This window comes from Berghia stephanieae, chromosome 2 (assembly GCF_034508935.2).
Source record: "Berghia stephanieae isolate SIO BIC M18660-M18661 chromosome 2, UCSD_Bste_1.3, whole genome shotgun sequence".
NCBI classification, from domain to species: domain Eukaryota; kingdom Metazoa; phylum Mollusca; class Gastropoda; order Nudibranchia; family Aeolidiidae; genus Berghia; species Berghia stephanieae.
Window position 1 is genome coordinate 34,561,550 of NC_088361.1, and position 26,528 is coordinate 34,588,077.

Genomic DNA, 26,528 nt, shown 5'->3' on the forward strand with positions numbered 1-26,528 from the left:
GTGGGGTTCCCCGGCCGGGGTTCAGTACTTGGACCGGTTCTTTTTTGTTTTATACGTTGGCCCTCTGTCTAAAATCATCAGAAGCTTCGGTCTGTCTTACCACCAATACTCTGATGGTACGCAATTGTACTGGGTTTCCAATACGAGAAATTTACAAGAAGTATCACCAGATAGTAAGAATTGTATCCAAAGTGTTAAGAAATTGATGAATGAGAACAGACTGAAGCTGCATGAGGTGCTGTATGTTGGGAACAGGACGTGGAAATGTGAAACAGATTTGAACTGGGGGATGCCTCCATTCAAATTGTTGACAATGTGAAAAACCTTGGCACATTCTTAGACTCTGGACTGTCGATTGAGCATCGGTTTAATAATTTGGTTAGATCTCTCTTTTTCCAACTAAAAAAGATTGCTTCCTGTGACGGTTCATATCTGAGGATGTGACCAAACACCTGGTTTTGTCCCTCGTACTATCGAAATTGGATTTGTGTAATGCTCTGTTGTTTGGCGTTTCGCAATATACTCTGAGACGTCTTCAGATTGTCCAAAACAGCGCTGCCAGACTAGTATTCATGAAGCGTAGGTTCTGCCAGACCTCTGCTTCATGACCTGCATTGGCTGCCTGTTGAGAGAAGGATTAAATTTAAAGTTTGTGTTTTAGTGTATCGTTGTCTTGAAGGCACTGCCTCTTCGTACCTTTCGGAACTAATTGAAAGATATGCAAAACCCCGCCCCTTACGGTCGGCCAGTGATTCCACCAAACTAGTTGTCCCTCGAATAAGGAAAAATGCTGGCATGAGATCCTTTTCTCATTTCGGACCCTCTGTTTGGAACGCCTTACCAGAGAGCATTCGTGAAAAAGAATCTTTGTCTATTTTTAAACGTTCGCTTAAAACATATCTGTTTCATCTTTAGTAGATGGTATGAGAAGCAAGATAGGTCTGGTTTGTGTTGTGTTGTGTGTGTGTATGTGTGTATGTGTGTGTATGTGTGTATGTGTGCGTGTATCTGTATGCTTGTGTTTGTGAATGAGTATGTTTCAGCCAAAGTAATTTGTAATTTAAGCGCTTAGAGTCGGGTGTCTCGGAGTTATAGCGCTATATAAGTTTTCAGCATTATTATTATTATTTTTTGTGTATGTGTGTGTGTGTGTGTGTGTGTGTGTGTGTTCGTTTAAACGGTCTTCTGCACTCACTTTTGTATTTATACTTAAGATATTATGCTAAATCTACATTTTACAACGAATTTAACAACACAAAAATGAAACGTAAACATCGCGGAGAATTCACCTGCTGACACCTGCTGATGCAATCTGAATACATGTGTATGAATATATATCTCATCATCAGATAGTATACTACCTATCTGTATTACAGAATCTTGCCAAGACAAATTGTCAATTTTTGTGTGTGTACATTAAACAAATTACTTTTTAACACGGGTATTTATTTAATAAATTATCAATAATAAACATACAATTAGTGTCGATGTAAGGGAATTTGAATTGGTTTTCTTAATTGACTAACCTATGTTCAATTCTTCATGAAAGAGAGTCGGGGGTAGAGGGTGGGGGAGAAAAACATATGTTACGAATGTGATTAACCACTGAAACCAATATTTGAAATGTATTTTATGCACTGAACTCAATCAAATAAGGTAATTATTTCCATTAACCCAATTTCTATTTGAAGGTTGTTGGTTATAGAGTTGAATGGCTACGCTTACGGATTTCTATAAGGCGCTGTAGGCTCTTTATTTGTATTGCGTATAAATGGGTCGGTCCATCGGCATTGTTTACAAAAAGTAACATAGAGGTTAAATTTGAAAACTCACCCAAGAAGGTTAAACATTCTGTAACATGTTTGCTGGATGATATCAGAAAACATTAGATCTCTAGGGACCTTGGGTTTTGTGATAATTGAATCCCAAAGGTATGTAAATCAAATGGTTAGGAACATTACACATACATACAAAGAGGTCCAATATTAGGCTACAAGTCAAAGTAACACATTTAATTTGTCTATGTAACTTAACATATCAACAACAAAAATAACAAATACAAAAAATATTGAGTTGCAATGATATCATCCAAATACAAAAATACTGGGCGGGTTGCAATAATATCATGCAAAATTTCATTTGCAAGTGAAGAGTGAGGAACATTACAGGGCGAACTATGGTCAACCAAATGATTGACAAATATAATTATTAAATAATTTATACAATGAACAAAGGGTCGTACAACAATGGGATAAAAAAACCTTTGGCAAATCAAAATATCTAATTCAGCAACAATGGAGTTATTTGTTTTTATTTTTAAGGCATTTTATGACGCTTGCTACATATTTAGATCAGTTCAGCGAAGAAAATGAAAGAGTAAAAAAATAGATTTACAATTGAAAGCACACAAGAAAAAGTAAGACAAAGGGAAATCCATTTAAATAGGGAACAAATATAGCAAACTATCAGTGTACTTAGTCTGAGATCACCTAAAAGTCTCATCCTGGCATTAGCAATGGCCCCCCACTAAGAGGAATACACTCAAATGTTTACATATATATATATATATATATATATATATATATATATATATATATATATATTATATATATATATATATATATATATATAACAGAGAGATGATTTACAAGACAAAACATGTCTCTCAAAACTCTTAACTATAAATTTGACTGTTTACTTCTCAGCTAGGGTAACCGACCAGGGCCAGACACAACCAAGTAATCTCATTCCAAGACAAAGACAGAACGCATGGTGGTAATGGGATATAGGGGGATAGAAGACAGTAAGTGCTTCCCTGCCCACTATGGGAGGTCAGGAACCCCACCCAGAACAAAAGAGGTGCATATCAAAATTTAATAGCAAAAATTTAAATATTGTGAGGAACATTACCTGACAAACGGACCATAACAGATACGTAAATACAACCCATGAGACTGATCATAAACCAAAACCAGGAAGATGTATATTATAAATGTATATATATATATATATATATATATATATATATATATATATATATATATATATATATATATATATATATATATATAACATTCCAGAAATGGAAATACTATAGGAGCCTACAACTACAAGGTGACAAAACGCAAGATAATGGGTTGCAATGTTAGAAACACTACTTAAGTACAAATGAATGTTAAAACCCTTAAAACCTTGCCATTACATAAAAACAAAACGCTATGTCTTTAATGCTGTTAAAGAGTTGGACTATAACATTAGGATTACAAAAGCAAAAATGTTGAAAATGAAATTTGCAACATGATTTGGAGTAAATTACAGTAAAAATCTGATTCTCAAATCATCATAAATCAAAACCAACCCATATGCATACAACAGACAGAAATAAAGGAATAATGGGTCAGAAATTTAAGTAATTATTTTTTATAATATGTAAGACTTTATTATTAAATGATACTGGGATATCTACGTGAGTGGTGTATTAAGCTTAGCGTCATTGGAAAGAATGAGAGCTCCGAGATAACGAAAAATTTTCAAATTTGTTGTTTTTCCCCATTGTGTTTCTATTATAAACAGACATCTTATAACCATAACTATCGACTCAGACTTGAAACAAGGAGAACACAATCTGAAATAAGACATACTTTGAGCAAAACAACAAGGATATAAAGAAGTTAAGAAAATTCATTTATCGTGATCCGATTATTTATTGTGATGGATGGGATTGGCAGAATTTTCACAATGTATATTGGAACAAGGGATATGTCATCCACATTTGGCCATACATATTCTCCACGACGAATCTGCTTTATGAACTGGACACCGATTTCGCCGGATAACATCTTATCAACAATAAAGAATTAAGAAAGGAACAATTAAAAATCAAGATGAGTTAGCCTTTTGATGCAAAAAGACTTGTATAAAAACAAGAAGCACAATAGAATAGTGTAATCAACAGTATGCTACTTTACAAAATACACATTCAGGAATGACGAATAGGTCGGAGAAAAAAATGGCATTACACAAGCCTAGTCATGTCAAATTTCCGATAGTATTGCCCAATTTGTTACCTATTTACATCATTATTCTGCATTTTATTTAAGAATATGGGCTGAAAATAGCTGCCATATTCTGAGAGAAAATTTCCAACAATTTTGTCGGCTGTCCCTTAGACCTGATTATACCACGATACACTAATACCAAAGAAGTGTTATCTTGTGGATGGAAAAAAAGCACTAGACTGCATTTACTCACAGTCAGCCACAATATATAGAAAATGTATCAAAACATACTGGAGACCGAAGGTAATATAAAATGACAAGCACCACAACTTACAATGCCACAACATAGGTGAGTAACTCCAGGCACACCATAGAAAATGACTTGAACATTACATCCCACCTGTAGACGCTAAGCAGATTCATGAGAAATTTAAAAGCAAATTATGAACATAAAAAAAACTAAAGCAACTAAAACCAAACACAAGTAACATGCCGAAATTAATTAATCAGGAACAGGTGAAATATGGTATCGGTAAGCTATCTTAATAGCTATTCTAAAATGAAATTAATTACCAACCCATGAAAAGCTGAGAAATCAAAAGGCCAGTTGTGAAATCATGTCATGTTAACAGCCCCCCACTCTTTCTTTTAAATATATTTTTAAAGATCCATACTAATATAGGAGAATGAGCTGTTACAATAGTGACTCCCGTTTTGAGTAGAATTACGTGTCCTGATTGTCTGTAGACTGAGGAGATGAAGATGGGACTGCCAGAACAGACTGAGGTGGAGATGGTGCTGAACTATGTCAATGGGATCATGTAGGGAAATAAACGAAGGAAATATAATTCAAACAAGCCGAATGATAAAATAGCACAATAACATTATATTTTAAAACATATCAGTTGGTATCAACCTCCCCCCCCCCCCCCCCCCCCCGCTGCTCGATAAAGAATGAATTAAAAAATATAACTAGTTACTAAAAAATTCCAAATAAAAAAGATGCAAGATAAAATCAAAACACCATAGTGAAGTACCACCCAGATGACATCTCAATCCTAGGACGTTCGAAATAGAAGGAATATATACAAAATAAAAGAATAGGATAAGGATTAAATTGTCAAAAGGAAAACCAGAACATACAGAACATAAGGACACACTTTGTAACGACCCCATCATTTCCATGTTCAAAAATTGCCACACATCTCAGAATTACATAGCTCAGATGAACGGGTTCGAAAATAATAAAAAGAATAAAAGATAAAGAAACCAATCAACAAGAAAACAACAGGAACGCTACTACAAGGGCAAACACCATGTTTGTCCAATGTAATGTTCGAACATTCCTCACTCTAATTCGATCAAGAAAATAGACAACGAACGTAGTTAATCTGAGCAACAAGTTAAAACATAACCATAATTAACAGAATAAAAGATAGAGAAAACAAGATGAGTACGGCATGAACATTACGAGAACAACAATGTCTGTCCAATGTAATGTTTCCAACATTTCTAACTCCATTCGATAAAGATTGTAGATTGATAAATGTTATAACACCTTATAAACAACAGAACTATTTATCCTTTTCAAAAAGTTAAACAAAACATATAATCAAACAAGTAGAAAATAAAGAAAACAAACAACATGAAAACGGTAGGAACATTTCAAGGACAACAATGAATGTTTGCCCAATGTAATTTTCCCGACATTCCTAACCCAAATTTGATAACGATTGTACATTGATAAACGATAAAACACTGATTATAAAACAAACGTATCTAGCCTGATCAACAAGTTCTTTAAAATATTATAATGAAAGGAATAAAAGATAAAGAAAACAAACAGCCAGAAAACGGTAGGAACATTACGAGGACAGAGCCGTTAGTTTGTCCGATGCCCGACATTCCAAACCCTATTTCGAAAAGTATTGCAGATTGAATAAAGATGACACCCATGAAGATCACCAAATAGAAAACATAACTATTCAGATCCGATTAACAAGTCCAGAAATGATAACAATAATAGGAGTTAAGGAATGAGAAACAAGTCAACCAGATAATGACCGGAACATTACAAGGACAAACACAGTTTGTCCAACGTAATCGTCACAATATTTATAACGGTCTACCCAAAATAAGATTTGATAGAACAGGAAAATTGCTGAGCGGATTAAAAATGATGGAGACTTCAATAAAAATGTAATTCTACCAAAATAACCAAACTCAAAAAACACAAATAACAATCTTCAAGAAAACATTAGGATCTGAACATCGTATGACCGTCCGATTTAATAAAAAATAAAAGAACTGCTGGGGGGAAAATTAGTCTTTCAGGAAATAGACACCTTGGTCTAAAGTGTGAATGTGAAACAAATTCACTTTGCATTGCCTTTTTCAACAAACAGCTTCTCAGTATGTCCCTCTTTGTAAATGATAATATTATGCGTTCAGATCATTAGAAGGACGAACATTTTCCGTGATTAGGTGATGTTCCGAACAATCCGCTGCACAGAGAAAAAGTATCCAGAAAAATTTGATGTAACTCTTTCATGAAATAACTTATGTATTAAAAGTCTCTTTTAAACATTGAAATTTCACTGAACACGGCCGCAAATTCACATTTTCACTAAAAACGTTAGCTTCATTAGAAGATCGTCCCAAACTATGAATATCAAACAAAAATGTCTCGTCGACTTCCAAAACAAATCACAGTCCTAGCTTAGTTTGTAGAACACAAACATCTATCCATCAATTTGGAAACTATGCATTTGTACGTTTTTGAATAAAGGTGTTATTTTAAAAAGTTAAGAACATTACTCTTGAGCCAGGCTTGTTTGGATCATTACAGATAAAAGTATTAAGGACGAACAGCTTCTCTTACCTGCCATGGCATCAGAAATAATGGAACGGAAAGAACGACCACGGGAAACGGAACAATGACCAACGACGATATAAAAGCACGAGAAACAAGACAAATCTGAAATGTGAAGGTCTATGCGTTTGGGACATTAGAAACGGACGAGTTTTTGGGGTGAATATTTTTACTTCACAGACCATAAAAATGGATGCGTGATTCGCAACAAGACCATAATCAATAAAAAGATAAACTGCATAAGCATCATGGCAAGCAATTTCCGACATATTTCTCGCAATTGTGTATAAAAGAAAAGGAGAAACTCAGACAAATAGTATAATGTTTCAAACAGGGTTTTCGGACGCCAGTGCATAAATACTAGACTTGATTATAACTTTGTACTGCCACTACCAAACACTTACATCCTTACCTTACATAAAATTGTCATGGTGGTACATTTGATGGGAAAAAACACAATTTTGAGAACTATAAATAATATTTTAAATATTTATAGTCCTTTTTTCAAGCTTACACAGGATCAAATTTATCCCCTTTAAGACTTAAAATAAGTATAATGAGGAAATACTAATTTTTGTGAATCTTATTTGACTTTAAAAAACTATATATATATATATATATATATATATATATATATATATATATATATATATATATATATATATATATATATATATATATATATATATATATACTTTTATTGTGCGGCTATTTGGTCTTTTGGCATGACACTCGCCTTCGGATCGAAAGGTACTGGATTCGAGTCTTCGCTCTGAGCGACGCATAGTTGAGTCCTTGGGAAAGGCTCTTTACTCATATTCTCTCACCGTAATCAGGTGTAACATGAGTATCTGGCCATTAAAAGCGTTTTACAGGTTTCATGTCTCGTCTTACATGTTGAGTGTTACTGTTGCTAGAGACCCCTAGTAAATGCTTTGTGTACCTTTAGTGGATATAGCGCTATATAAAAAAGATCAAAATCTCAAAATATGCTTAAATACAACGTGATAAATGCCTTACATAGGAACAGAAGTTTTATTGCAGTATTATAGATCGTCTCCCGCTATGAAACAGTAACAATCAAGGTCGACGATTATTCTCTCGTCCAAACAGATAGTGCACTAATTACCATCACTCTTTTTTAAACTGAGAAATAAATGCAATTTTCTAGAAGTTGTACTGGCATATTGGCATTATAAAAAGTTTTTGACATAAACTGACCAACCAATTCGAAACATTAGTATCAGTTTTCATTTATTTCTGACAGGTTTGACTAGATAAAATGCAAAATTGTTGCAACATTTTGAATGCAATTCTAGCAATCTTATTACTGCAGGAGGCCTTCTGTCTTGAAAAGCTTTAATCATAAACTATTTGAGCTTTCACAAGAAAGTAATTTCATTATAATCATTCTGATTTGTTTAGGGGATTCCTGTAACTCAGTTGATAGAACATTCGTCTCGCAAGGAAAGAACAGGTCTCTGGTTATTTGTCCACCTAATTGGAATTCAGTAGTTGGGATTGTTACATCTGATGTAATTTGTGATAAAGTATAGTCCCATCAAACCTGTTACTTTCCTTTTCACACCACGGCAACAGGGATAAACCGTAATTGGCCATATGATTCTAAAGGGCTACTTTGTTTTTTTGTTGAGATTTTGTAATCTTGTGGTATGATACTCGACTTCTGACTTGTATCGTCTCGGATCAAGTCCACTTTGACTGTGCAGACTTGAGTCTTTGGAAAAGGCGCTTTACTTACATTATTTCTCATATGCAAAATGAGTATTTTGCCAGCAACATTGTTGTCTCTGTCGTAATATGAAATCAAAAATGCCAAATAAGCCCCATGCTTAGTCATATTACGTTCAGTGTTGCTGTTAGTTTAGGACTTCTTTTAAAACACTTTGAGTATATTTAGTGATATGAAGTTATATAAAAGCTCATGTGTTCTTTTTACGTTAAATACGGCCCATTGTAGAGCTTCCAGTGATTCGAAATGTTTGTGTGAGAATGTCTATATACTCTCTTCAGTATTTTCCCCTACAGTCACTTCTCACAACAAAAACAAACTCATCAGTCAGGTCTATCAGTGTAATATCGATGCTTGAGCTATGATTACTTTACTTAAGATATTAGACCAACACTATGATTAACAACCTTTCAATTCTGTAGTCACAGAGAAGTCAACTCCTTTGTATTGAAGAAGAAAATGGTCTATTTGTCTTTGCTTATATTTATCTTATGTACGCAGACTCCATTCATTGACTGGTTATGTCGATACGCGATAATATAAAGAAATGTCTGACCTTGCTATTGAAAGGATGAATTGGGTTGATATCTGTCAATACTCATATAAATATCCATAAGTAGTACATCAATTTATTGAAGTATGTAATGTTATTTTCAATACTATGAATGGCTAGTATAAACAAGAGTAAGTATCATTAATCTTCCGACAGCTGCGATAACAATGACTTTTGTATATTAACAATATTGTTTGGGACATATTGGTATATTATTGGTTAAAAGATAAGATGAAAGTTGCCAGCACAGAACCTCCGTTAGGAAGGCTAACAGAAATCACAAAAAGAGTTCGTAATAAAACATTAATTGTGTACCTTTGTTATACATTTATTTTCTAAAATTTTACATTTTATCCGGCAAAATTACCACACGAGGTTTCTTGCAGGCTCTTATTGAATAAAGAAATGAACATTTAGCCCTTCGGTCCCGGTGCCGGTGGCATTCTAAAATCCTGTCACCTAGGAATTCTTAGATGGGAGAACGATAACCGAAGTAAGCCAAGATAAGTCCTTCTCCTTATAGATTATTCCATCAAAGCCATTGGGCTCATGGAGCCGGAGTTTATCCTGTTTTTATAACGTAAAACGGACAATAGTAATTGTTTGCAACACTTTGGATATGACCCTGGTATATCGAAAAGTACTTTCCACCCAGATCTAACAGATCCAGCTACCCCACCACTGCTGGATGGACAGGGGGTCAGAAAAAAATTTAGATTGCACCCGGAATCAATATCGTTCCCTTTGCGTGTGAAGCGAGTGTTCTATTATAGATTAATGTTAGACAAATGTTGAGATTCATCCCCCCCCCCTCCCACGCTAAAGGAAATAATAAAAAGATGTTCAAACTTTGATCACGGATAAAAATGCCATCCAAATCCCACATATTTATGTTTTGGATAAGGAATTCATTTTGATTCAATTCAATCCTTGAAGTTGGAGCTTTGCTTAAAATGAATGAAGTAGACATATTTCGGTTCTTTTAAATTGTTTTTAGACTTCCAGTTCTCACTTAAATCCCTGTAACAGGTTGTAAACGTTAACATTTAGTTTCTTTTCACGATTGATCTGACGGGAGAAACAGCTGGGTATTTTACCTAAACGTATTCTATCTATAGAAACCAAGTATACATGGTATTTCAAATAAACAGCAGTCGCTTATAACAGAGGACAAAAGGAAGACGAGGTTGGAAGAGGTGGGGGGGGGGGGGGGGGATAGACACATTTTTCTAAACATTCAAACTATGAGTTTATAGGCGTTCAACCACCTTTTTGTTTCTTTGATGTTAGACTTAAGGATGAACAGATTTAGAAGACAAAAACAGCAACACCATTTGCTTATAAGTTTCTCATTCTTATCTTAATCATTGAGGTTTATCGTTTTAGAATGATATAACGTGTTTGAGTTCTGACGTAGTCTGAACTACAGAGGCCTCTGTTATAATGTATGTACATCTGGAGTGGTTTCTGGTCGTTTTATACCTAATTTCATTGTTTGTTCTAAAAGCAAAGGAGACATCGGGATATCTGACCACCTCGTCTCAAAATGGTTTTATGTCTCTGAGTAGCAGATGTAGGAAAGTTCCTTGAAAATCAAGATAAAAGGAAATATGAAATTGAGTATTTTTTCTTCCTTTTTTTATTTTTTGCATATGAAAGAAATATAATATTTCTGCTCAATAAAACAAACTTTACCCAAGTTTAACAATCATGACTCTCAATGCAATTTCAAGATACGTAACCACCCCGGTATCATACCTCTTTGAGATGATGGTTCACATTTAATTATATTTTCTTTTTCTTTTTTTGCCTATTAACAAACCTGTTCTTTTTCCTCAATAACTCATACAAACTTTACCCCAGTCTCATCATGTCAGGTTGGTTTTGGTGCTAAAAATAGATTAATATCTACTTTAAAATGTGAGACTATGGTGTAGATAGTATGCGCTTGGCTAATAAGTTCACAACATTGCCATCCGGAAGTATAACGGACCAACACACAAAACTCTGTGTAACCATGAACTTTTATAGTCCGGATAAAACAGTTCAGTGAGAATTACTCATAAACGCGGATAGCAAAAAACAATAACAAAAACCCGAGTGACGTCATCTTCGATCTATCTATAGATTTAACGTTTTATTGAAAGGAATCAATTTAAAGTTTTAAAGTGCCAAGAACTAATGTTTTATAATTCTGGCCATTTTGACTATAAGCAATTTACTCTGGAAAAACACGTATTTAAACATTTGGTCAGAAAACGTGTATTTCTTTCAGTGGACTTACATTACCCTCATCTCGGTAAAAAACCTCGAACCTGGGACCTCGCGAAGGGACATATGCCTAAGACATTTATTGAAAGATCCAATTCCTTTATAATGAGCAATACACTAATTCAAATAGCTGTAGCAATTTGGAATAATCTAAAGTTGGAGATTTGTTTAAAAGCTTTACCCCAGTGATTGTTTTAAGAATGCCATTGATAGAGTGCTTACTGGTATAATATTTGATAACGATGACCATGACATCGGATATTATTTGCATTTTTTATTGAATAATTAAGACTTCTGAATGTATAAATGCAGGCGTGTCAAACGCATGTTGAAAGGGATTATAAATGTACCAAGATTATGGACTATGAGACATTTTTGTTCATTTGCATATATATATAATATATAATGTATATATATATATATACATTGTCGCCATAGATTCTCAACTTTGTGTTTATACATTTTCATGCATGCCACGTCTGTAAACGAATTTCCATTTTTTGGGGGGATGGATACAGTATATATTATTATTATTATTATTATTATTATTATTATTATTATTATTATTATTATTATTATTATTATTATTATTATTATTATTATTATTATTATTATTATTATTATTATTATCATTATTATTATTATTATTATTATTATTATTATTATTATTATATTATTATTATTATTATTATTTGTTTGTTTGTTTGTTTGTTTGTTTGTTTGTTTGGTATTTGATTATCTGTAACAGCGATATCTAGATACCAAAAATTTGACAAATTTGTAATGAATGTTCCTTTTCGATGCATAGAGCATTTCAATAACTATTGGCGACAAATAATAATTGTTACAATATGTCGCAACTTGGGCAAATATTCAATTTGTTTTGTATTTTATGATTTTGTTATGCGTTAAGAACAATGTAACTCGTGTACGACTTACACTCAACATAAAATCACATTGATTCCGAGACAATATCATGACGCTGACATGATTTTACCTTTAAAATATGTTTTATGACATTGGGCAAAGTCAGTGACCGAATGGTGTCAATAATAGCAATTTATATCAAACTATAGCTTTGTGTCCTTGCTTAGATTTAGATTATATATATGTACACGTCCCCAACCCATGCATGTGTTAAGGAATACCTGACTTAAAGGGGCGGTTTGGATCTAATTATTAGGCAAATCCTTCAAAAATTAATTTTAACATTTTGATGGAAAATGATAATTTATTATCTTAGAAATAATATTATTGAAGCCCAAATTCTCAAAATAGATTATAAAAGCACGAAAAACGAAGTCGCAAATGGTACAGGTAATAAGAAAAGTGTGAAAAACGGAAAACAATTTTGCTATTTTCTCAATATTCATATTTCTAGTGGTTTGGGATACTCTGCCAAAATATATTCAATGAAATTGTCTGAAAATGTCAACAGTTTTCACAGAGATAATGTATTATGTCACCATAGAGAGATTTTCTTGATAGGGTATGTGTATTTTGACTAATAATCCAAATTATAATATTTTAACATCAATTTTGTCAAAACATTAATTTTGCTTCGCAACTTTGCAATGTCCTAATAAAATACCATAAGTTAAAGCTGTAAAATGTCTATAGTGACACAAAATGCTACAACTTTGATAAGCGCGAGAATATGGAGGTCATTCCTTCATTAATTTTTGTGGAAAGTTTGCCACAGGATTGTTATATTTTTATGCTAGACCCCCACATCAGGTCGCAAAATGGATATCAACACAAATAATGTATAATTTTCACCAAAAAGGTTGTTTTTTAACATATAATGACGATACAGAATTAATAAAACTGCCCAATATAGGTAATTTTTTTTAAAGAAAAGACCAAAACCGCCCCTTAATTTGAATTATAATCAAAAAAGGGGCGCAAAACAAGCAAAGTGAAATGTATGAAATAAGAATGTGTGGCTCACTTCCTTGAACTTTTTGGGGTAGACAAAGGAAACAGAAATTAATAGGATGTCGTTAACAATGTTGATGCTCTTAATTTTATAAAAGAATACTATTAATTTTAATTCTCTTTGAAGTTATTATCATTTTGTGCTAGTAGTTAATTCTTCAATTATTGCATCCTGCTGACACTGGATTAAATCTGCCCTACTCTTTTCAAAACACTGTTTAATATTTTGGCCAGAATGTTTCCTATATTGATAGATTAAATTGGGCCACAACTTGGGACATTTAAAGGGCAATGGGCTGCACATATTGGTCGCAGAGGTTTTAAATAATTAAAATTAATTGCCGTATTCTGAAAAAAATATGTATATAAAATTTGGCCAGAAAACTCGTCCTTTAAATATTGATCAATTAAAATTACCCTCATCTTGGAAAAAAAAACCCACCTCAATTCCGGGACTTCCTTTTCTTTAGTTCATGTTCATGTTTGATGTCCCCTAATTTTTTCTCTATCTATGTAGAAGAGCTCATTTCAACCACCATTTTGTTAGTGAGGAAATCGCCAGTCCAACTTATGCGTTTTATATGTAATGACTGGAAAAATAGATAAATTCTTATTCTTTGTAATACATGTTTGCTCTTGGGTAGCTTATTAATGCTGACGTAAGATTAATTGTAGTTGGCATTGGCACCCAATATACAATTCAAAATATGATATCTTTGACAAAAATCATGTTAATAATATCAAGGGGAGAAAACAGCCAAATTTGTTTGGATTTTCTTCAATGTCTAAACGTATACATAATCTTGGAATCAAATAATCCAGTTTGATGATAATATGTGGTGAGTGTGTCGTAAATAAGTAAATATATAAAGTGATAATGATGACGGATTGTAATGATAATAATAATAATAATAATAATAATAATAATAATAATAATAATAATAATAATAATAATAATAATAATAATATAATAATAATAATAAGAAGAAGAAGAAGAAGAAGAAGAATAACAATAATGATAAGAATAACAATGATAATAATAATAATGATTATAGCAATGATAATGATAATGTTAATAATATAATAATAGTAATAATAATAATAATAATAATAATAATAATAATAATAATAATAATAATAATAATAATAATAAAAATGATAATTATAATATTATTAATAATAATATTAATAATGATAATAATAATAATAATAATAATAATAATAATAATAATAATAATAATAATAATAATAATAATAATAATAATAATAATAATAATAGTAATAATAATAATAATAATAATGATAATAATAATAATGATGATGATGATAATAATAATAATAATAATAATAATAATAATAATAATAATAATAATAATAATAATAATAATAATAATAATAATAATAATAATAATAATAATAATGGTAGTAGTAGAATGAAGACGAGGAGAATGAGGAAGTAGAGGAGAAGAAGAAGGAGAATAAGTTGAACAAGCATGAGAAAGGGGGAGGAAGAGGTTATAGAGACAATTACAATGATAGTAATGAAGATATTGATAATATGACATTTACGGTTACTGTTTCGTTATTCTTCCTCGATAATGGCAGTCCTTATATTTATCTAATTAACAACAGTCATTCTCTTATTTTCATCATAACATTGTTATCATCATAGATCGTGCGTACATTTCAGTCAGGGACCGCTCAATCAATGAACTAACTAAGAGTGTTGTCTGGCTAACGTCTAGCCTGTCTGTCGCACTGCTCGTAAAAGTAGTGAACGGCCGTCCGTTCGTTGGTGAGTGCATAACGCACACGAGTGAGAGTGGGGTTTGAGCAGTGTTAAGTATTGGAAAAGTGCCGGCCTGTCATTGTAAAGGATCTATTTGGCTATGGATTTCGCTCAAAGTGTATTTCGTGGTCATTGTATTCCGTGAACTGTGATCTGTCAATTATTGGATTTAAGACAATGCTTTATTCACGTGTTTATTGTGAAGATACATTGGGATTTTATATTCATAGGACTACATTTAACTGTTATACAATTGATTTAGTCTAAAGTATTGCTTCTATTTCATTGGCTTTTTATTCAATTCATCAACACACAGGTAATTTTTCATTTCGTTTAAATATCGGGCACAATTTGTTGTATGTATGAGGGGGGAAGGTACAAATAAGAAATGCAAGGTATACTAGTACATAATTTGTAACACACAATATTATTATTATTATTTATTATTATTATTATTATTATTATTATTATTATTATTATTATTATTATATTATTATTATTATTATTATTATTATTATTATTATTATATTATTATTATTATTATTATTATTATTATTATTATTATTATTATTATTATTATTAAAAAGTGTTTGTATCAATGCTGCGGACTATTTAACAAAAAAAAGTAAAAATGTCTTATAATAGTGTAGACGTTTTGGCCATGCAGAAAAAATATTTTATGTTAATTTATTTTTTAGGTATGGGCAGGTAAAACAAATGAAATAAATGGGTAAATAATAGGACCTTCTTTTTCGGGGGGAAAACATGAAATTATACAGCGTGCCAATTAACAGTCACAAGTAATTAGAAAATTCGCTGATGACAATTTCCAGCATGATATCACTGTCAACGTTAGTAACAGTGTTTAATTTAATTTTAGTTAATACCTAAACTATTGTCTTAACCTAATCTGATTCAATTGTAAAGTGATTTGAAAAAAAATAATATAGAAAATGAGTTGTTGCAAGAAATTTTACGTTTTCTGGCCAAATTGAGAAAATGGTCTTTTAGCAATGTGTGGCAGTATCGCGAAATCATATCATTATAGATACATTGTGACCAATCGTCGTACAACGGTAATATTTCAGAATCGTTTGACTCAGGTGTGAATGAATACCTGGCTATAGGCAGTGTTTTATTTTATAAGAGCGTAAATACAAATAATGACTAACAGGTGACTGGTACGGTATGAAATAAAATTATAGTTCTATATGGCTGCTGGGGGAATAAATGAATCATTGCAAAGTTAATTCTCTGGAAATACCCATATATAAAGGTTAGTATTTATATATTTTATAAAGCCGATGCTTGTAAAATTAAATTGAATCTTAAGCTTAATTTACAAGGTTTGAATTAACATAATACATACATTCAAATAAGTGAATTGGGGTTTAAAATTTCGAAATACTTAACTTTCATGTTTAGTTATTTATGTGAATCTCACTTTCCTTCCTCTCATTTCTTCCGATATGATTCCCGGTTGACGCGGCGGATTACATATATTAATGAATGGAAACACTTTCTTTCTTCCCGTCGATGGCTTAACCTTTCCATTGGATTATACTACAAATCCTATTAGTTTTTGATGTATGAATGGGTTTACAGTTTGACATCATTTTAAAAGTTGTTAATCAATCAATTATTTTGAGTTTTAAGTACCTATATCCCAATCTCTTTAGAAATAATGAGGTTATACAATTTGATTAATATTGATGATGGATAAATGATTATCATATAATTATAGACAATCGAATGTAGCTTCCGAATTTTACAATTTAGATGGATAATTACAACTCATTTTAGACATTGATCCTGCAACTTTTTTTAAAAAGACTGTCATCAATATCATCATCATCATCATCATCATCATCATCATCATCATCATCATCATCATCATCATCATCTTCATCATCATCATCATCATTATCATCGTTATCATCATCGTCATACTTTTTTCAGCATCAGTATAATTAAAATCATCTCGACCATCTAATTCAACATAAAATCCACGTCTACCCGTGTGTTTATGTTTTGTGTGTCAAACAAGAAGTTAATATTATAGCTGAAAACTAGAATAAAAATAGGTGTAGTTTTGCATCAGGATACGAAAAGATTGGGTTATGAAGGCATCTACGCTGTTTACATAAACATATTGTGAAAATTATACTTATCTGCTATTTCACGCATTTGCCAGTGAAAAAGCACCACACGCTCAGGTAACATACAAGACATAGGAATCAAAACGTGCATTCATGTCACAGAATCTATTTTAAAAAACGATGTCATGAAAAAGATTTTAGTAAAAATAAAAGTCGTTGAGAAATTATGGATGCATTTCAAATCCAAACAAAACTGTCAACCAAAAATGTTGTCGATATTAATTTCAGCAAACCTTTTACTCAGAAACTCAGGGGGTGTTTAAAAAAATTATTTTGAATTATTTTCTATAAAAGATTAGTTCTTTACCTCTCGACATACTACGGGAGCTTGTTAAATATTTTCCATGTCATATTGTAAGAGTCCTAGCTTGTGCGGCTAAGTGGTCTGGTGGTATGACACTCGCTTTCGGATCGGAAGGTCCTGGATTCGAGCCTCGCTCGGCGCATAGTTGAGTCCTCGGAAAAGACTCTTTACTCACGTTCTCTCACCGTACTCAGGTGTAAAATAAGTACCTGGTCGTCAACAGCGTTGTCTCTGTCGAAAAAAATTGTATTACCGCCTAACAGGTGTCATGCCTCGTACTACATGTTACGTGTTGCTGTTGGCCAGGGACCCTTTGTAAAGCACTTTGTGTACGTTTAGTTTATATTGCACTATATAAAAGCTTACGTTTTTGTTGTTTTGCTTTTTTTAATATCTCTTATTGCGTTTTTCAAAGAACACCTTTTATATTGAAAAATTTTTTGTTACCGAAACAGAAATAAGATATTGCCTAACCTAGGCCTTAGGTGCAATTAGCTAATGCTAATAATACCACTCAAACATAAGTTCTGACCGCCTTGCAAGGGTTGTCAAACCAGACCAAAGATGAAAGAACGATTCCTCAAGCTCGGGGCCAGTGATTGTCATCAAGTGTCATCCGCCTAGATTCCCACCTCTCATCTTTCCTAGGAAATGGGAGGCGTCGATGTATTCCTTCAGGGTATTACATGGTCTGGATTAGGTTTTCGTTCCGATGCTGCTACTGCTGGGGGGTGACGACGACGACGATAATGATGATGATGATGATGATGATGATGATGATGATGATGATGATGATGATGATGATGATGATGATAGTGATTTTGGTCGTTGTCGTGTGTTAGCGTTGATGACGGTGACGATTGTGATGATGATGGTGATGATGATGTTGCTGATAATGACGATGATGTTGATGATGATGGTGATGATGATGATGATGATGATGATGATGATGATGATGATGATGATGATGATGATGATGATGATGATGATCACCGTAAAGATGCTGATGATAGTGATTTTAGTAGTTGTTATGGTGTTGACATTTCTGGCGCCGAGGGTAAGGGTGAAAATGACTAGGTGTATAAGCTGTTAGTGAGGAGTAGGATGAAGGCAGAAGAGGAAAAAAGAAGAAAACATGTATTGTTTTATTAGATTAATGATTGCATCTCTCAAGGATCATTGTTTTTACAATGTTTGCATAACTTTATATTGGTTTATGTATTAAAGGAACACAAATAACTTCGCATGGCATTTATAGGATGGGAATGCAAAGCCACTTAGTGTTATTTTATCCATGATATTTGTGTTGAAACTTTTATAGTACACATACTGCCACAGACTGACACATACTTTTCCTGCTTGCCTGAAAACATTTGCTTCATATATCTCTATAGATTAATACAAATCTGCCTAGTTAAAAGTCTCAAACTTGAGAAACGACTGGTCACATTTTTATTATCACGTACTCTGAAAAAAAACCCATTAATTTTTGAATTTTGGATAGAAAACTCGTTTGTCACATATCGATTGATTAAAATGACCCCTTCTTGTCAAATACTATCAAACCTGGGATTTCCTTGAGTTCCCCGTCAACACGGCAGTATATCTATGTGTATCTTTCCTGTCGCGTTCTTAATTCTCACAACACCACATATATTAGGTCCATAAGTATCGCCACAATTTGTACGCACATAACTATAACAAGCTGTGACCAGATGAGTTTGTTTGATCTGTCGAAATTGTTTTGCGATAGATTAGTGTCCGACCAAAAACGATAACAAGCAACTGTTTAATATTTTATGCAACCGAATAAAGATCTGAAAAAGTGTGAATGGAACAGTACCAGAGATACAAATACAAGAAAAAACGTATATTTTAACAAATTAGCCTGCCTCGACTTGAGCTGTTCTTGTTGGGATCTTTTTTACTTTTAGTTTTCCCTCTGATTTATATGGCACTGTTTCATACACATTTTTTCAGATCTTATCTTTTACTAGTATTTACTCATTAATTTATCACTTTCATATTATTACTGAAATCGAGTTAACATTCAGCTCCACGACGACTCTTAGGACAAGGGGCTTAAAAGGACGCTATTAATCCCTGTCACAATCTTTAGGGTTGCTATGGTCGTTTGACAAAGCCATTATATATTTTAACATACCCTCCTCCCCCCCCCCCCACGATCTAGCTACATGAAACCAAAGCTCCTTCTCATACAGTACACGTCGCTAGTTAGGCTCCTTTTGTGCTCGCACTCCTACATTATTGATCACTGCTTATTGCATGGTGCTCATCATTCGAATGCTGTAAGCTGTGTTACGCATTTCACGCTTTAGGCAAAAATCTCGAATGAATTCCAATTTCCTTATCCTTTTAGCCTTGAATATTGTAACCATCTGGCTCATCTTGACATATACTTCATTGACATTAAATTGAAGGAGGTAAATTTGAATATGTCGTTTAATTACAATAAACCTTTACCTTTCTCTTCAAGTTGCTATTAAAGTAGTTTTAAAGATGTCCTTACAGCAAATTCCTCGTAGATTTATCATGGATTTTATTAGCAGATATTAAATGAATGTATTTAAACGAATGAGTGTAAAGCTGTAGGACGGATTTGAGATGACATTTAACCCGTAAGCTGCCGTAATCTGGAAAACACGTATTCAAATTTGACCAGAAATTTCGTTCTTCAAATATCGCTAAATTTAAATGACCCTAAACTTTGGAAAAAAATTTCATGTCAATCGATCGATATTTAATGGGCGGATTTTCTGAGCCAATCTTTATTACGTGTAAAAGGTGCTGATCATTATGAGCTAAATACTAAATGTAAGTATCGCAACTTTGAGGATGCTCGACAGATCGTCAGGAAAGTGCCATAGTCTTTTGTTTTGTTTATTACATTTCGACAGTAATATGCAGTCTTACGGAATCAGTTGGTTTATTGAACGAGGAAGACGAAAAAGAAGAAAAAAAAGGAGGAGGAGGTGGAGGAGGAGGAGGAGAAGAAGAAGGAGAGGAAGAAGAAGAAGAAGAAGAAGAAGAAGAAGAAGAAGAAGAAGAAGAAGAAGAAGAAGAAGAAGAAGAAGAAGAAGAAGAAGAAGAAGAAGAAGAAGAAGAAGAAGAAGAAGAAGAAGGAAGAATAAGACTTTTTACAACAAACTTAAGAATCAAAGAATCTCTTTTAAAAGGACCATAATATTTTAATAAAGAAAAACGAAAATAGATATTAAATAGTTGAGACTAAAATTAATGTTACATTTTGGCACCCCTGGCTAAAACTGCTAAAGGCATTGAAGTCTTCATATGGCTTGTCTTTAAATATTGCGTAATTTCTTCGATGTCGTAAGCCTCATAATGACCTAAATGTTCTGCTGACCCTATTAAACTTTTAAAATTGAATTAAAGCATTCGTCCAGCCAAGAATTTCATTCCATTACAGATATTTGCTGAGTCTAATTGTATTCCTCTTTTATAGGCTTTATACACCACCTTTGTCTTTTTTTTTCAGATCGTGACAGTAAAACATCAGCTTTGTCATGTGTGTGTGTGTGGGTGTGTGTGTGTGTGTCTGTGTGTGTGTCTGTGTGTGTGTGTGCGTGTGTTGTCATTTGAAAATTGCTGAATGCTTTTTTTCAAGCGTAATGGGTTGTGTAAAAGTAGAACAACATTATTCCAGTCGCCTCAAATTCGTATTATATTGGCCTGTAACGTGTGGTGAAAATTGTTTCCAACGTTAGAGTAATCATACCTGTAAAATATTATGGGGTTTTGTTTATGCACATTTTCTACTCACACTCTTCAATCAAACAAAAACTGTCCCATATGACTCATGTTTCACTATAGATGTTTCAGTATATCATCCGTACATACAAGTAATGTCGTTATTGGGCAGCATGTCACACCTAAGTTGCCCTTGGGAACGTTTTTATTCTTTTTTTTAAAACGAGAAAAGATAATATCGCCCCATTCTTGTTCATAATTATAAAATAGAATTTATTTCGATATTCTAACTCTGCAATATTCTAGATGTGTTATTCTAAGTTTCCAATAAAAGCATTACTTTTGCATTCCTTTACTCTTTGTTGAGGAAGCGGAATGTTCAGGCATATGTGTATTTAAATTATATCCGTCAATCACTTAACCCTATAACGGCGAGAGTGATACTTATTTATAATCATAACCTGGTGAATCATTTACCCATTTATGATAACATAATACTCTGTTTTCAACGGGGTTTTTTCACCTAGAGATCAGATTCATCCTGGGATCCACCCTATTACTTCTTCTTGTAAACTCTGATATCAACTTGAAGTAAATATGAACCAGGCTTATAAATTATAAATAAATTATAAATACGTGATGCATTATTTTCACACAATATAACGAAATTTCCTTTCCGATTAAATTTAGATGTTTTTTGGAAAAAATTACAATTTATTCATATGCTAATCTTTAAATTATTTACAAATATAATTTTGATATTTGATTTTTATACAAATGTTCCTGTTGCGTCTTGCCTGTCCCTTAATTTTGAATAACGTAAGGCCTAAAATCTGCGAGTCTGATAACCTAAATTATTTGTGTTTTATTGATGTGGTATTACAACTCTGAAACATTCAATATTTTCTATTAAAATATGATAAGGGCACCCGATGAATCAGTTGGTAGAGAACTCGCTTCACATGCATAGGGACCGACTCGATCCCGGGTGAAGTCGGGATTTTTCTTATGATTTTCTGACCACACAGAAGGGATTGAGTAGGTTGGATCTGTTAGATCTGGCCGAAAGTACTTTGTGATAGACAAGCGTCCTATAAATAGGGTTGAAAGGAATTGCTAGTAACCGTTTTACGTTATAGACACCGGGATAAACTCCGGATCCATGGTACCAACAGCTCTGAAGACTATAAATACGATAAATAACTTCCAGTTATCAGTTATCAGGGCTTTTTATGTCTATGTTTTTTTGGAAAACGTAACAAATGGTCTTTTAGCGATTTATGTCATAGATGACATGATTTTTTGAAACTCAAATTTAAGCATACAAATTAAATTTTAAACAAAATAATGTCTTGATTCAGAAGAGTGAAGTCGCTTTCCTAAACATCAAGAAATTTATATCATTTTTCTAAAATCATTTCGATTTCCAATTCAATATAATATTATTTCATGTCTCGCTCGTCCCACGTGTTAAGTGTTGCTGTCGTCTAGGAACCCCTTGTAAAGCTCTTTGGTGGGTATTTTGCTCTACAAATGTTCCAGATTGACATGATGTGTCCAAGGACTTTACATTAGGAACTGCGTATATATATATATATATATATATATATATATATATATATATATATATTATTATTAATAATAATAATATATTATTATACTATTACTATTATCATTGATGTATGCCCTGTAGTTAAAAAGGTGCTCTATGAATTATATTAACAGTTCCGTGCATGTTAAAATTAGTGAAAACGACTCACATTCGCCCAAGACGGCCTTTTCTACACTCTATATGTTCCGTCAGTTGGATCAGATCAGAGTCGTTTTTTACTCATCTATATTTATTTTCAAATAAATGGATAAACTTTATTCATAGAAAAAAAATCTCTATCTACACTTATTTCTAATACTTCACATATGATGTGTAACTTTTCTCGTAACATTTCATTGCTTTCTTGGACATACGAAGACGATTAAAGCTAGTGTTTTATTGTTGAGAGAGGGGATTTTTTTTTTTGAGAGAGAACGATATTAAACTTGTAATCTATGATTAGCTGTACCCTTCATTCCGCAGACAGAATACCCTTCTCTCTACCCTTGTCAAATATTCCACCTGTTTCACGTCTTTAACCCTTTAACTGTCGTATTCCGGAAAGACATGTAATTTTTAATAATTGGCCAGAAAACTCGTCCTTCAAATATCGATCGAATCAAATAACCCTCATCCTGGCAAAACTCTCAAACCTGGGACTTCGCCAGGATGAGAGTAATTTAAATCGATATTTGAATGACGAGTTTACTGGTCCAATTCTAAATACGAGTTTTACCAGTGTACGGCTTTTAACAGGTTAATCTGTTGATATGATTGGATGAATTTGGCGTACTTTAGCCAACGACAAAAAAATGTTATATAATGATTTTATTTAACAGGTAAATACCTGTATATATATAATTGCTCAGCTGAAAGTTATATTATTAAGTAAACATTTATGGCAACCATTCATTTCATACAAAAATGTTGATCCTTACTTCCGATTTTTTTTAAAGATATATATATATATATATATATATATATATATATATATATATATATATATATATATATATACACATATATATTTATATGTATATATATATATGTTTGTATATGTATATATATATATGTGTGTGTGTGTGTGTATGTGAGTGTGTGCTTGTGTGTGTGTGTGTTTCTCTCTCATTCTTACTGCCTTCATTATTCTTTATTTTTCTCCCCCGCTCACTTTCCATGCGAAACAGGACCCGACTTACCGCACTCACAATATACAACTCATACTATACCACGATATCAAGGTACAGTAAAATATAGGGAGTTAAATGACTCTAATACAAGATACAACACAAAGTAAACACCGTTTCTTGCTTTGGCCTTCTTCTGGTAAACAAGAAAAGGAAATATGTTATAATATTACAGTTGCATTATGGTTAAAACACTGATATTCAATGCCCCCCCCCCTCAACCCTTCTCCTCTCTTCTTCATTAGATGTATCAATGCGTCTTAAAGCCTACAGCTCAAAATGTGCGTCATTCTCTCTGCAGGGAGACATTGCATATTTTTCTCATTTAATCATTATTCGCAATTAACGAATATCAAAAATTCCATTTTATCCTATAATTGTTGTTTTTGTCACATACACTCTAATACATTATGCATATTAAGAGCAGTCGAAATTGCCTACGAACAGCAACGCCGTAAAGCACGAGGCAAATCACTAATTGACTAACTTCCGACGGAGATTAATATTATGCCGTAATAGCTCCATGGGGTACGATAAACGACACGTTTAAATCAAGCGGAAAGAATTAAACGGTACTTCAAAACGTTATATCCGAGGTTACGTTTCAAAGTAACAATTTATTTTCAAGGCTAATGAAGCGGTAAACATCGAGACAGATGATAAAGACGTAATGGAAGTATGAAAACAAAAGACATTCATTAATTACTCGGGTAATTAGGGAATAAATTACGTCTTCCCATTTATTTATGCCATCCATTACTTATGAATCGTCTTTTATTCGAAAGAGCAATTCCATTGACAAGTATTTTATTTGTTTCCTAGTCTGACAAAGAAATTTAAGTTTTTATATAGAGCAATTTCCATTAAATGTGTTCCAAACACTTTGCAAATAATCCCAAACCTTCATCAAAATTTAACACGAAGGTTGAAACATGACGCCTTAAAAGGCTGTATATTACATAAAGTTCTGCTGTACATAAAGCTCTAAGTACATAAAGTTTTGTATTGCATAGACTCTAAGTACGTAACGTTTTGTAGTACATAAAGCTCTAAGCACATAAAGTTCTGTAGTACATGAAGCTCTAAGTACATAAAGTTCTGTATTGCATAAGCTCTAAGTACACAACGTTCTGTAATTCATAAAGCTCTAAGCAAATAGAATTATGTAGTACATGAAGCTCTGTACTACATTTTCTGCGACATAGACCAGGTATTTCTTTTATATTTACACATTATGAGCATTTGAAAATTTGAGTAAATATATTAAATGCCTTTTTCCAATGACTCAACTTTTCGCCACCTAAAGCGGAACAAGTTCCAATCAAGGAAACAAAAATTTGAACTTTTATATAGAGCAATGTCAAATAAATGTGCTCAAAGCGCTTTACTAAGGGTCCCTGCCCAACAGCGACGAGTGACATGTAGAACGGGATACGAGTCTGTCAGTCGATATTACAGTTTTTCCAACAGAGGAAACGCTATTAACGAGCAGGTACTCATTTTACACCTGAGTATGGTTAGAGAATGTAAGTAAGAGCCTTTTGCAAGGACTCATCTATGCACCGAACGAAGGTGTGTTTCATGCCGTAAGACTACCAAGCCACACACGAAATAGATCTTGCAAAATGAAACAATATCAGAAAACAAAATAGATCTCTGTATCAAATGTTCTCAAAAAGGTATGTAAGGCGTGTTTACGATTTCCTTGCACATTCGCTCCATGAGGAGCATAATATTATACATCTTACTGATCATCAAGATAATGTATGAATATTTGTCATTCACCTAGACAGATTTGTTTAGCTTTCGCTCATCATTTTATATCGATTTTTTATAGTCTTTCAAAGGATTAATATTTTGTTATTATTGTTTAGAATCATAAACAAAAACTGCAACTTTGAGATACAATGACAACCAACAAAATAAATAATAATAAATTAAAAAGCGATAGAAACATTGGACAAAGTAGATCAAAAGCTCTAGGATATAATGGGATATCATCATCACCATCATCATCATCATCATCATCATCATCATCATTATTATTATTATTATTATTATTATTATTATTATTATTATTATTATTATTATTATTATTATTATTATTATTATTATTATTATTACTTTTATTTATTTATTTATTTTTTAATTTTTTTTTTTCAAATTATTATTAGTATTATTATTATCATTATTTTTATTATCATCATTATCATTAATGTTATTATTATTATCATCATCATCATCATCATCATCTTCTTCTTCTTCTTCTTCTTCTTCTTCTTTTTTTAAATTAGTATTTGTTGTTGATGTCCAGTAACGACAATTAACACCACATCAATCCTTCATAGTTTATTCATAAAGATGTAATAGTTATGGTCAATGAT

At 32.5% G+C, this 26,528-nt stretch overlaps 1 protein-coding gene across 2 annotated transcripts in view; it reads left to right on the plus strand.

The window, feature by feature from the left end:
• The window catches only part of LOC144964778 (uncharacterized), a 303,554-nt gene that overhangs the window by 43,662 nt on the left and 233,364 nt on the right, over positions 1 to 26,528 (plus strand). Inside the window, exon 1 of one of the 2 annotated variants that reach the window (XM_078899388.1) lies at positions 15,185 to 15,490. The exons of the other annotated variant lie outside the window; for it this stretch is intronic. The gene's annotated coding sequence lies outside the window, so the exon portion shown is untranslated. Of the gene's footprint in view, positions 1 to 15,184; positions 15,491 to 26,528 lie in introns of those variants that run through there. 2 annotated transcript variants of the gene reach the window in all.